Source organism: Lepisosteus platostomus, chromosome 1, assembly GCF_059453375.1.
Source record: "Lepisosteus platostomus isolate fLepPlt1 chromosome 1, fLepPlt1.hap1, whole genome shotgun sequence".
NCBI lineage: Eukaryota > Metazoa > Chordata > Actinopteri > Semionotiformes > Lepisosteidae > Lepisosteus > Lepisosteus platostomus.
Genome location: NC_142611.1, coordinates 51,782,680 through 51,792,711, shown reverse-complemented (window position 1 = coordinate 51,792,711; position 10,032 = coordinate 51,782,680). Strand labels below are relative to the sequence as shown.

Here is a 10,032-nt window from a genome sequence, read left to right as displayed (position 1 = left end):
TGAGCAATGGAGCGAAACAACTTCCTTTGAGATGAAGGAATCACCAGGATACATTGGCTTGTAAGATCCCCTGCACACGTGGCAATATCAGTTCCATCATGGGCACTGTCCTGAGAGCAGAGTGTTGGAGGACAAGAACAAACTAATTAAATCCTTGATTCAAAGCAGACTTCATCATTGCTGGACCTGTGCTGTAGCAGAAGACGACCGTGTTTTACTGAGGAGTGTTTGTGGTGGGAAACACTTGTATTTTGTTGGCATACAAGATATCCTTGTCTTTATATGAATTTGGAATATCCAGTTATAGTTTTATATACCCTCCCAAAGGGCTACCTTGGAGCCCTCAGGTAACAACTTCTTTTAGCACCGGGAGAGAATGAGACATATAGATGTGGTCCTCCAGCATACCCGCCTACAGAGCACTTCATTGACATGTGGCAAGCTCCACAGAGCCTGACTGGGGAGTCAGTGCTGATTGGAGGAACAGTGCACTTCTTCCTGATGTAACAGGAGCCCACAGGTGGCAGAAAATTACCAGAGGTGCTTTTGTGCAGAGTCAAGGGAGCCCTGGCTCACTAATCCCCTGTCCACTCCAAGGCGTTTAGCCATTTTTGTGTTGCTGGATCTGGAATCTAAGTTCTGCTCCACTGGTGATATGACCCAGGCCTGTGCTGCGGACGTCTGGGCCATAGAGTTCTGCCCCTGCTCTGAACAAGTGCCTTTTCTGATTGCGTCACTCAGGCACCCGCCCAATCTTCATCTTTTTAAAGTGTCTTTAACAATTGTAAACAAAAACTTAACAGAGCAGAAATTTCACTCCCATCGTGCTGCAGTGTGTTGAGCCAGTTTTCAATTAATGACCCACATTAGCATTTTTTAAAAAGCAGCATGCAGCAACATAACTGTTCATAACTGAATACAATTTGCAATTAATACAATCATACTAAAGATAGTTTTTACACATTTGTTGTGGTAGTAACTGCTTCAGAGAAAAAACCCCACTAATAAGCAAGCACTGTGAGAGCTACATTTGCTCCTTTTCTTAACAGAAGACTGGATAATTATATCTTGCGACGCAAGCTGTCAAAATCATTTGAAATAAAAATTAGCATGTGCTGCATTCTAAAGCCATTGGAAATGTCAGATACCTGACCCCAGGTTGTGTGCTACAATATTCTTTGTAAATAAAACGTTTGTGAGCACAACCTCTTTAGTGTCACAGAGCTTGTACGCTGAGAAATGCTTTCCATTTCACAGGGTATAATTTCGAATTTTGTACTAACAGAGCACTTCTGGAAAGAAATGACTAATGTACAAAACTGTTCTTCTTAATTTAAACTACTCTTTCTTCTTTAATGATACATTGGTCTTAAATCTTCAAAATTATTGTATACGCCACAGCTGAATTTAGTTAATGTATAGTACATGCTTCAGTATAAAATTAATATGTAACAATATACACTTATATGATGAGATTATAGATCTCTCACAAATCAAAGACAAAAAAACTGTTATTATCACATACTGTAGAATTATTACAATATGTTTTGTGTGTTTTTGATTAATTTAAACTGGTAGGCCTAGTTTTAGCCTCTTTTGTTTTGCTGAATAAAGAGGGAGCTCTCTAGTCAAAAATGTTATTTGAATACATATAGTTTTGGCTGGTATTTGTACAAGGAGTATTTTATTATAAAAAAATCCAACTTATAAAAAACTATGTTTGATGCACCAATACCACACACATTTTCTCATACTAGCTTTCGCCTGAGTGCTGGAGAATACGCTAGAACCACCACGGCAACTGGCAGAGCCTCAGCCTGTCAATCAGCCGGTTGCTGTGACTGTGTGCTCTGGCTGGAGATCCATTCCACCTGTGCGTAATTACTACACCTACCTCATGGGGACCTGGTGCTATAAAATCAGTCTTTGCCAAGTGGCCTTTATGTCTGATCTCTACTTACCGGGGTAGCTTTAGCTTGGGCAACAGCCTTCTGAGAAGGGACAAACCAGTCTGTACTAATTCAGGGAAACACTTCACCTGGTCTTCGACTCCCCCAGACACTCAGCTGTATCATCAACTGCTCCGTTCAAATCAAGATAAGCAGCCTGTCCCTTGGTTTGTTATTCAGTTTCGGACTCTAGCTATTGAGAGCAGGTGGGGAGAGGAAGCCTTTGCTTCACTGTTCAGAGCAAGCCTTTCAGAGGAACTGCAAGACAAGCTGATTTGCAGTGACCAACCACAAGACCTGGTGTCCCTGATCAGGTAGCTAATCAACTTGGCATCCATAACTGTGAGAGGCAGTGGAAGATACATCATGACACCCCTACTAAGCCAATGATGGCTGACACAACTTTCTGTAGCACCATCCTGTCTGGAAATCCTTCTTCAACTGTGGCCTTTACAGAAGAAGAGCCAGTGCAGATCTGGCTCACTCCAGCCAAACAACAACACTGTTGCTCTGAAGGGTTGTGCATTTACTACAGAGGCAATGGATACCTCTTTAACAATTGCCTGGACTTTCAGGGAAATGATCAATAAGGTGGGAGTGATACTTACTGATTGGGGTTACATCACCTCCGTGCCTTTCTGCGTGATTTACTTTACCTGCCCTTTTGTCTTGAAATTTTCTTTATGTTAATGTCTTTGTGGAGCAGCTGGGAACTTCATTGACATCAGGCTCACCACAGGATTTATGTTTTGTCCCTTCTAATGTTAGCCCTGGACAGCCTACCAATTGGATGGATGGATGTTTGCTTGTTATGCCTTCCGGCATGTAGGGACAGCAACATCCTGTTTCCATAACAGTAGTTGGGTTTTTTTCACGGGACAGGGTTGTTAGCCTTGTGCCCAACCTCCAACATGGAAGACCTGGCGCCCGACGTGGGACAGGAACTCACTACCCTGAGATTATGAGTCTCATGCTCTACCAACAGAGCTAGTTGGGGCCCAGCCTACCAATTGGCTCTGGGGTAATGAAATAGCCCGTTCCTTCGTGCCTCCCTGTCGGTCCAACTAACTGTCTGATCATCTTCCTCTTACGTGTCACCTCTCTGCTCTGCCCTTTGGTCCTGGGGTTTCTCTGTCTGGAGTGTCAAAACCCTTACATTGACTGGAGCCTTAGAAAGCTCATTGCTCAGAGCTCTGCATGTCATAAATGGTGGATCTCAATGGCTGTTAGAGCACCTTATCAGAGCTTACCTGGGTCAGATGTCAGCTGAATACAAGGAGTTCACTGATGTCTTCAGCAAAGATAAGGCCCAGGTCCTACCTCCACACCGACCCTATGACTGTCCCATTAATTTACTGGCTGGAATTTCTCTTCCAGAGGTCTCCTAATATGCCTCTTTCCTTAGGAAGCCCAAACTATGAAGGAATATATAGAGGTGAATTTACAAAGGGGATTCATTAATCCTTCATCATCACCTTCTGGTGCCGGATTCTTCTTTGTTAAAAAAGATGGCCTTTTATTGACTACGATGAATAACTATCACTATCAAGAATCACTGTCCTCTTCCATTGATCTCCTCCCTGCAGAAACAAGCTGGTCAGGCCAGGGCATTTACCAAGACTGCCATGAGAGGAGCATACAACCTTGTGCACATCAGAGGAAAAGATGAGTGGAAGACTACATTTAACAGCAGTTCAGGACATTATGTGTATCTAGACATTCCCTTCGGTCTTTGCAATCCTCCCACAGTCTTCCAAAATCTGGTCATTGACATCTTTTGAGATTTGCTGGACATGTTCATGGTAAAACCGATGACATCTTGGTGTTATTCTGCTCATATGAAGATCATGTCCAGCAGGTCCTTCAATAAGCTTACCAATGTCACATGCATGCAAAACTGGATATGAGCAAATTCCACATGCCAGAGGTGGTTAAGTATTGGCCTACTCCACAATGCTGAAGCAGGTGCAGCACTTTGTGGGATTTGCCAATTAGCTCCATTTTAACCACAATTTCAGCTTGGTGGTGGCTCCTATTACTGCCCTCACCAAGAAAGTTCCTGGGCAGGGCAGGTAGACCCCCAAGGCACAGAGGCTATGTGAAGTGCTGCTTTATGAAGGCTCTCCTACTAAAGCATCCTGAGACTTCCTTGCCATCGTGCTAGAGGTGGATGCATCTGATGTTAGAGTAGGAACAGTTGTCTTACAACAGTCAGGGGCCTCTCAGTCTCTACCTCTTCACCTGTGTGCATACCTCTCTAAGAAGCTGTCCCCAGAAAAAACAAAACTATAATGTAGGCAAAAGGGAGGTGCTGGCAGTGACGTTTGCTATGGAAGAGTGGCAGGATCATTTGGAGTGAGCATCTCACCCTTTTGTGACATCAAAGGGCCTAAACGGCTGATCCCTAGGCAGCAGGCAAGATTAGCCTTGTTTTTCTCTCAGTTTGATTTCACCATCCTATAGACATGAGTCCAGGAACAGCAAGGCCAATGCCCTCTCCAGGGTCCATGCTCCAGATAAGTACTACGGCAGACTCTGAGCCCATCATCCCACCCATCCGTGATCATTTGAGCTACTCTACTGGCGGTGGAAAAAGCAGTGAGGGCAGCACTGCCATCTGACCCTATTCTCCCTGGCATTCCACCTAACAAAATGTTTGTCCCTCCTTCTGCCAGGACAGAGGTGCTGCAGTATGGACATAACTCTCAGCTGGCTGGACACCCGGGTATATAACAGACTGCGGAACATTTACACAGATACGGCTGGTGGCCTAACATGAGGAGTGACATAGAACGTTATGTTGCAGCATACTCAGTCTGTAACCATGACAAGGACCAAAGATCACTCCCTGCTGGTACTCTACAATTATTGCCCACTCCTCATTGTCCCAGGTCATCTATATCTGTGGATTTCATCACCTGATATTCCCGCTCTCAAGGTTGCACAACAATTTTAGCTGTTGTCGACTGGTTATCGAAGGCAGCTCCTTGTATTCCCTTGATCAAGGTGCCTTCCATTCCTCAGATGGCAGACATCTTCACTTCAGGCTCCATGGTTTTCCATCTGATATGACCTCTGATCGGAGCCCCCAGTTTGCTTTTAGGTTCTGGCTTGCCTTTTGCAAACAACTGAGGAATAAAGTCAAATTGACCTCAAGTGATCATCTGGAGAGTAATAGCCAAATGGAACAGGTCAAGCAAAACTTGTGATGTCATGTCTCGGGTTCCATGAACACTGGTCCAGCTGTTACCAGGGGGGAAGTTCTCTTGCGACATTCTGGTTAATTCTTCTATGCGAATGGCTCCCTTCTAGTGTGTGTACAGTTATCAGCTTCACCTTTTGGCCCTCTAATCAGCCAAAACCTCTTGCTAGTGGATCCTGCTAGTATTGACAGTACTGCTGCTGTCAGTTTTGCTTGAGATTTACAAGGGGTTTGGGACAAGGTGCACCATAATCTTCTGAGAGTAGCTCAAGGACGTAAAAGGTTTGCTGGTCAGCACAGGCGCAACCCACCACCAGAATCACTGGGGCAGAAGGTATGGTTATCAGTGAAAAATCTCCTTCTATGTTCTGTCCATGAAGCTGGCACTGCGTTTTCTTGGCCCCTTCAAGATCACAGAGCTGATTAAACCAATCACTTCTCCCTCACTATCTCAGTATCTCAGACGATGACTCTCCTTGGCCATCCATGCCAAGGACCTCTCATTTAGCTGGTTGCTGTGACTGTGTGCTCTCACAAGAGATCTGTTCTACCCGAGCACAGATAATCACCACAACTACTTCACAGGGACCTGGTTATATTTGTTCAGACTTTGCATTACTCTGACTCTTAGTCTTAGAGTTTTGGCATCTTTGGCTTTGTTTAAGTTTTGCCATAGCAGTCATATCACCCTGCAGCTCACAACTGGCAGCCCACTGAAGCTCAGCAGGTGTGAGCCTGGTCAGTACCTGGATGGAAGGCCTCCTGGGAAAACTAAGGTTGCTGCTGAAAGAGGTGTAAGTGGGGCCAGCAGGGGGCGCTCACCCTGTGGTCTGTGTGGATCCTAATGCCTCTAGTATAGTGACAGGGACACTATATTGTAAAAAAAGGTGTCCTTTGGATTAGACTTAAAACCAAGGTCCTGACTCTCTGTGGTCATTAAAAAAATCCCAGTGCGTTTCTCAAAAAGAGTAGGGGTGTAACTCCAGCGTCCTGTCCACGTTTCATTTGGCCCTTACCAATCATGACCTCCTAATAATTCCATCTATGAATTGGCTTCATTACTCTGCTCTCCTCTCCACTGATAGCTGATGTGTGGCGAGCGTTCTGGTGCACTATGGCTGCCGTCGCATCATCCAGGTGGGGGCAGCACATTCGTGGTGGTGGAGGGGAGTAAAAGCGCTTTGGAATGGAGAGTCCAGAAAAGGCGATATAAGTGTAAACAATTATTATTATTATTTTGGATTTTCTAGCCTCACTTTGACTTTACTTTTCAATTCCTCTTGTTTTTTGTCCAGTGGGACTCCCAGCTACAAACTTGCTAAATTTTAAACAATTTTTGGAATATATTTTTTTTGCCTACTTGCTTGCCACACCTGCCTGCCTGCTGCCTGCTTACTTGCCTGCTTGCTCTACCTGTATTTGGGCTCTCCTCATTGCCCTGGGTTGCTGCTTTCACTCAGGTACAAGCAGTGCCATTACAGGTGAATTATGGAAATATAGTTAACATTAGGTTCACTGCCAGGAACTAAATTAAAATTTAATTGCATACATTTGTATCCTCTTTTAATCCCAAAGCTTCTCACATATAAGTGGAGACCCACCTGGGAGACACCTGGGTGAAACACATTCAGCCAGTTGAATCAAAGGGAAATTTAGGAGGTCAGGCTGTGCAAGTCCAAGTGGAATGTATCCAGGACACTGCATATCCCAGATCCCAACTTTTAACATTGATGGGATCTTTAATAACAACTGTCAGCATCTCAGTTTAATGTGTCCTCTGGCAGACAGAGTCCAGAAAATGACACACCTACTCACAATTCCACGTTGTTTAAAAAGTTTGGTCCAGAGGGAAGCTAATCAGCTACTGGTCCACAAACATCACTTATAGTAGCAACATGGCTCTCCTTAGGGGTCTCCTATCTCAGTCCTGACCATGTATTGTCCACAGGACAATAGTACTGCACAAAATATACATTTGAAAAATAATAAATTGTCAACATGTAATGTTTTGTTGTCAGCTGCAAATACAATTCATTTCTTGGCATTTTAAGACTGGCTTGCAATGAGTTTGCAGGGACCTGTTGGTAAGCACAATGGCACAGTTGTTACTGCACAGAAAATGTAGAGGGCTATGCTGCAATCTATTAGTCTAACTATTAGCTTATGTGCCATTCAGACTTTTCTTGAAAATTGATATTGTAAACATATTTTTGTAATTAAACAGTGAAGGTGTTTTGTGTTCTTTTACTTCATTCGAACCTTTCACATACAGTATAGTGCACTACCTTGTTCCTTTAGTTTATATTATCAAGAGCATATGCATAAAATCCTTGTAGACAATCCACCCCCCACCCTACACAAGACTGTTCTCTTAGGATTATTGTGACCTCTGAAAACAATGAAAACCATTGTACAGCAATTACCAAGTATAGATATCTCTTATGCCCCTCTGAAAGAATGAAGCACATCATAGAATTAATTTGTCGCTGTTTCCAAGCCGATGATTTTTAAACAATTTGGTGTTTTTTTTCAAAATGCTATTAATGGCACTAATTCTATATAAGGCTGCAAACAAATGAAAAATGCTTTTGGAATGCTTTTACATATGACTTAGCTTATTTTTTTTGTAATCATTCTTGCTCCCTTGAACATCTTCAAAATAGTTTCCATTCACCGCAATTTGGCACATCATGCCCTTTGTGGCACAGTAGAACAATATTCAGAGACACCACTGAAAACATACAAAGCAGTTTGTGGTATTAATCATAACCAGATCACAGGGAAAAATATCTGCATTGTGAAAAGTTACAGGAGTGATTCTTTTACATAAAAGTCAGGCTTTTCTTCATGTCATTTTTGTGGCAGCTTTAATTATACATGTCTTACACTCAATCATTGAGCACTGAACACTGGAGTGTTACCTTTGATAAAGATCAGACAATGCTCTTTATCTGTTTGCCTGTTCAACAGGCGGAATAATTTACATTGTAATTGAGAAGTGGAATTTAGTGACAGTCGGGGACCATGAGCAATATTGTTGACACACATTGAGCAGGACAGCTACAGTATTATAAGGCCGTCAAGAGCAACAAAGCAGAAGTCAGCAGTTAAGATCAGAGATGAAACCTGAAAAAATCAGTTCTCAAATGACTAACAGGGGAACTAAGGGGAACCTATACATTTTAACTGGGTAGTTTAAGTAAGAATTTATCTTCTTCATATTGTTTATTTTTCTAGATATCTCTGTTCTGATCCTGGAAAATTAATACGTGCAGAGACTGATTTAATTAAAAATCAATAAAATGAATAATTTCCCTAGAAGCTGAACTGAACTGCAATATTATTTTAAGCCCTTTAAAAAGTAGCAATGTTCGCATGCCAGCCCAAACTGTAAATAAGAAACTTACGATGCTGTGTTAATACCTGTTCCTGGTTTGTGAAATAAAAATAGCTTGAGTTTGTCCGTTTATGTTGGTAGTAATTAGGAGAGTATTCAACAGCGATCAATATTATTGCATTTCTGTCTTGTCGATTCCATTCCATGACTAATTGGCTGCTCATTGCACTTGAGAGGCACTGTCAACAAATTCCAAACATCCAAAATGAATACATTCTGATTTTCTGCAACTTCTTCATTCGTGCATATCATAAACACTGCCTGACCTTAATTTCTTAAATTTTTAAACCATTAATCCCCGAATTACTGCCTTACTTAATGCTAATGTTATTCACGATTAGTTAGTATTATGCTAATCTAAGACTCAAATTTATTTAAATCTGCATGACGTTGTCTGAGTACCAGATTGCTTGAGGTTTGTACATAAACTCACATTAGCTTCCCAGCCGTACTTAACAATTGAGACGGAAGAAAAATCCTGACAAACCATCAAGGTTGCATTAGTTTTATATCTTAATGAACAACTGTTTGCAGCAGGGATTATAGACAAATTATGGTTTCCTCTCTCTGACCAGCCAGCGTAGCATCTGTTGAGTGGGTTTCATTTTTCACGACTCCCCTTAATACATGGAGGAAAGCTGGGCTCCCAAGGAGGAGTCTAATGTTTCAAGTAATTTAATTTGTTCCTTTTCAAGGTACTCATCACCTCAGAGTCCCAATTTCCTTAACCCCTTCATGCAAATTGAGGAGGGGGAGTTCAAGACAGTGCAGAGAAATGAATATGTACTGTGCAAAGCTCAGGCTCTGCATCATCACAAAGAATCAACCTCAGAGAGAATCAAGTCTCAGGAACAAAAAATAAAATGATACAAAAATCATTTATTTTGCTTAAATTAAATTACAACATGACCCCATATTTTAATTATTTTAATTACAGCAACAATTTACTTTTTTGTCTTCATTCTGTTGTGACTTAAGCAGGACAATAAATATTAATTGCAAAATAATTAAGGCTCAGATTTGAGTTTATATTCAAAGTGCTTACTCAATTATATAAGCTCAGTAAAGGTTATTTTAAACTTCAAAAAAATCTCAAAAGAACTGCTGGATTCTAAAGGCTGATTTGTATATTTGATGTAAAGTCTAAACTGTTTTCTACTTGTGGAAAACAATTTCATTTGTAATGTCCATTAACACAGAAACTGTGTACTGTCATGCACATTACTGAGAGAAGATGTCAAATCTAATTGGCAAGAACATCACTGTGCTTCTGAGGCCGAGTCTCCAAAGTTTCCCACATTTCCTGTGTAGAGTCATTATTAAGCATTGGACTTTATTGTTGCTTTCTGCGTGGATGATTTAGTGTCATTCTGTAGAGTTTTACTCAGTCTTGCATGAACTAATCCTCCGTGTAAGAAATGTAGGGCAAGTACAAAACAAGAACAGAAACATTGAGATATTTGTCAGATTGGCCAGACTGGACA

At 41.8% G+C, this 10,032-nt stretch overlaps 1 protein-coding gene across 7 annotated transcripts in view; it reads right to left on the bottom strand.

Moving 5' to 3' along the window:
• Positions 1–10,032, bottom strand: part of LOC148678104 (nuclear factor 1 B-type) — a 168,891-nt gene that overhangs the window by 154,420 nt on the left and 4,439 nt on the right. The window lies entirely within an intron of this gene.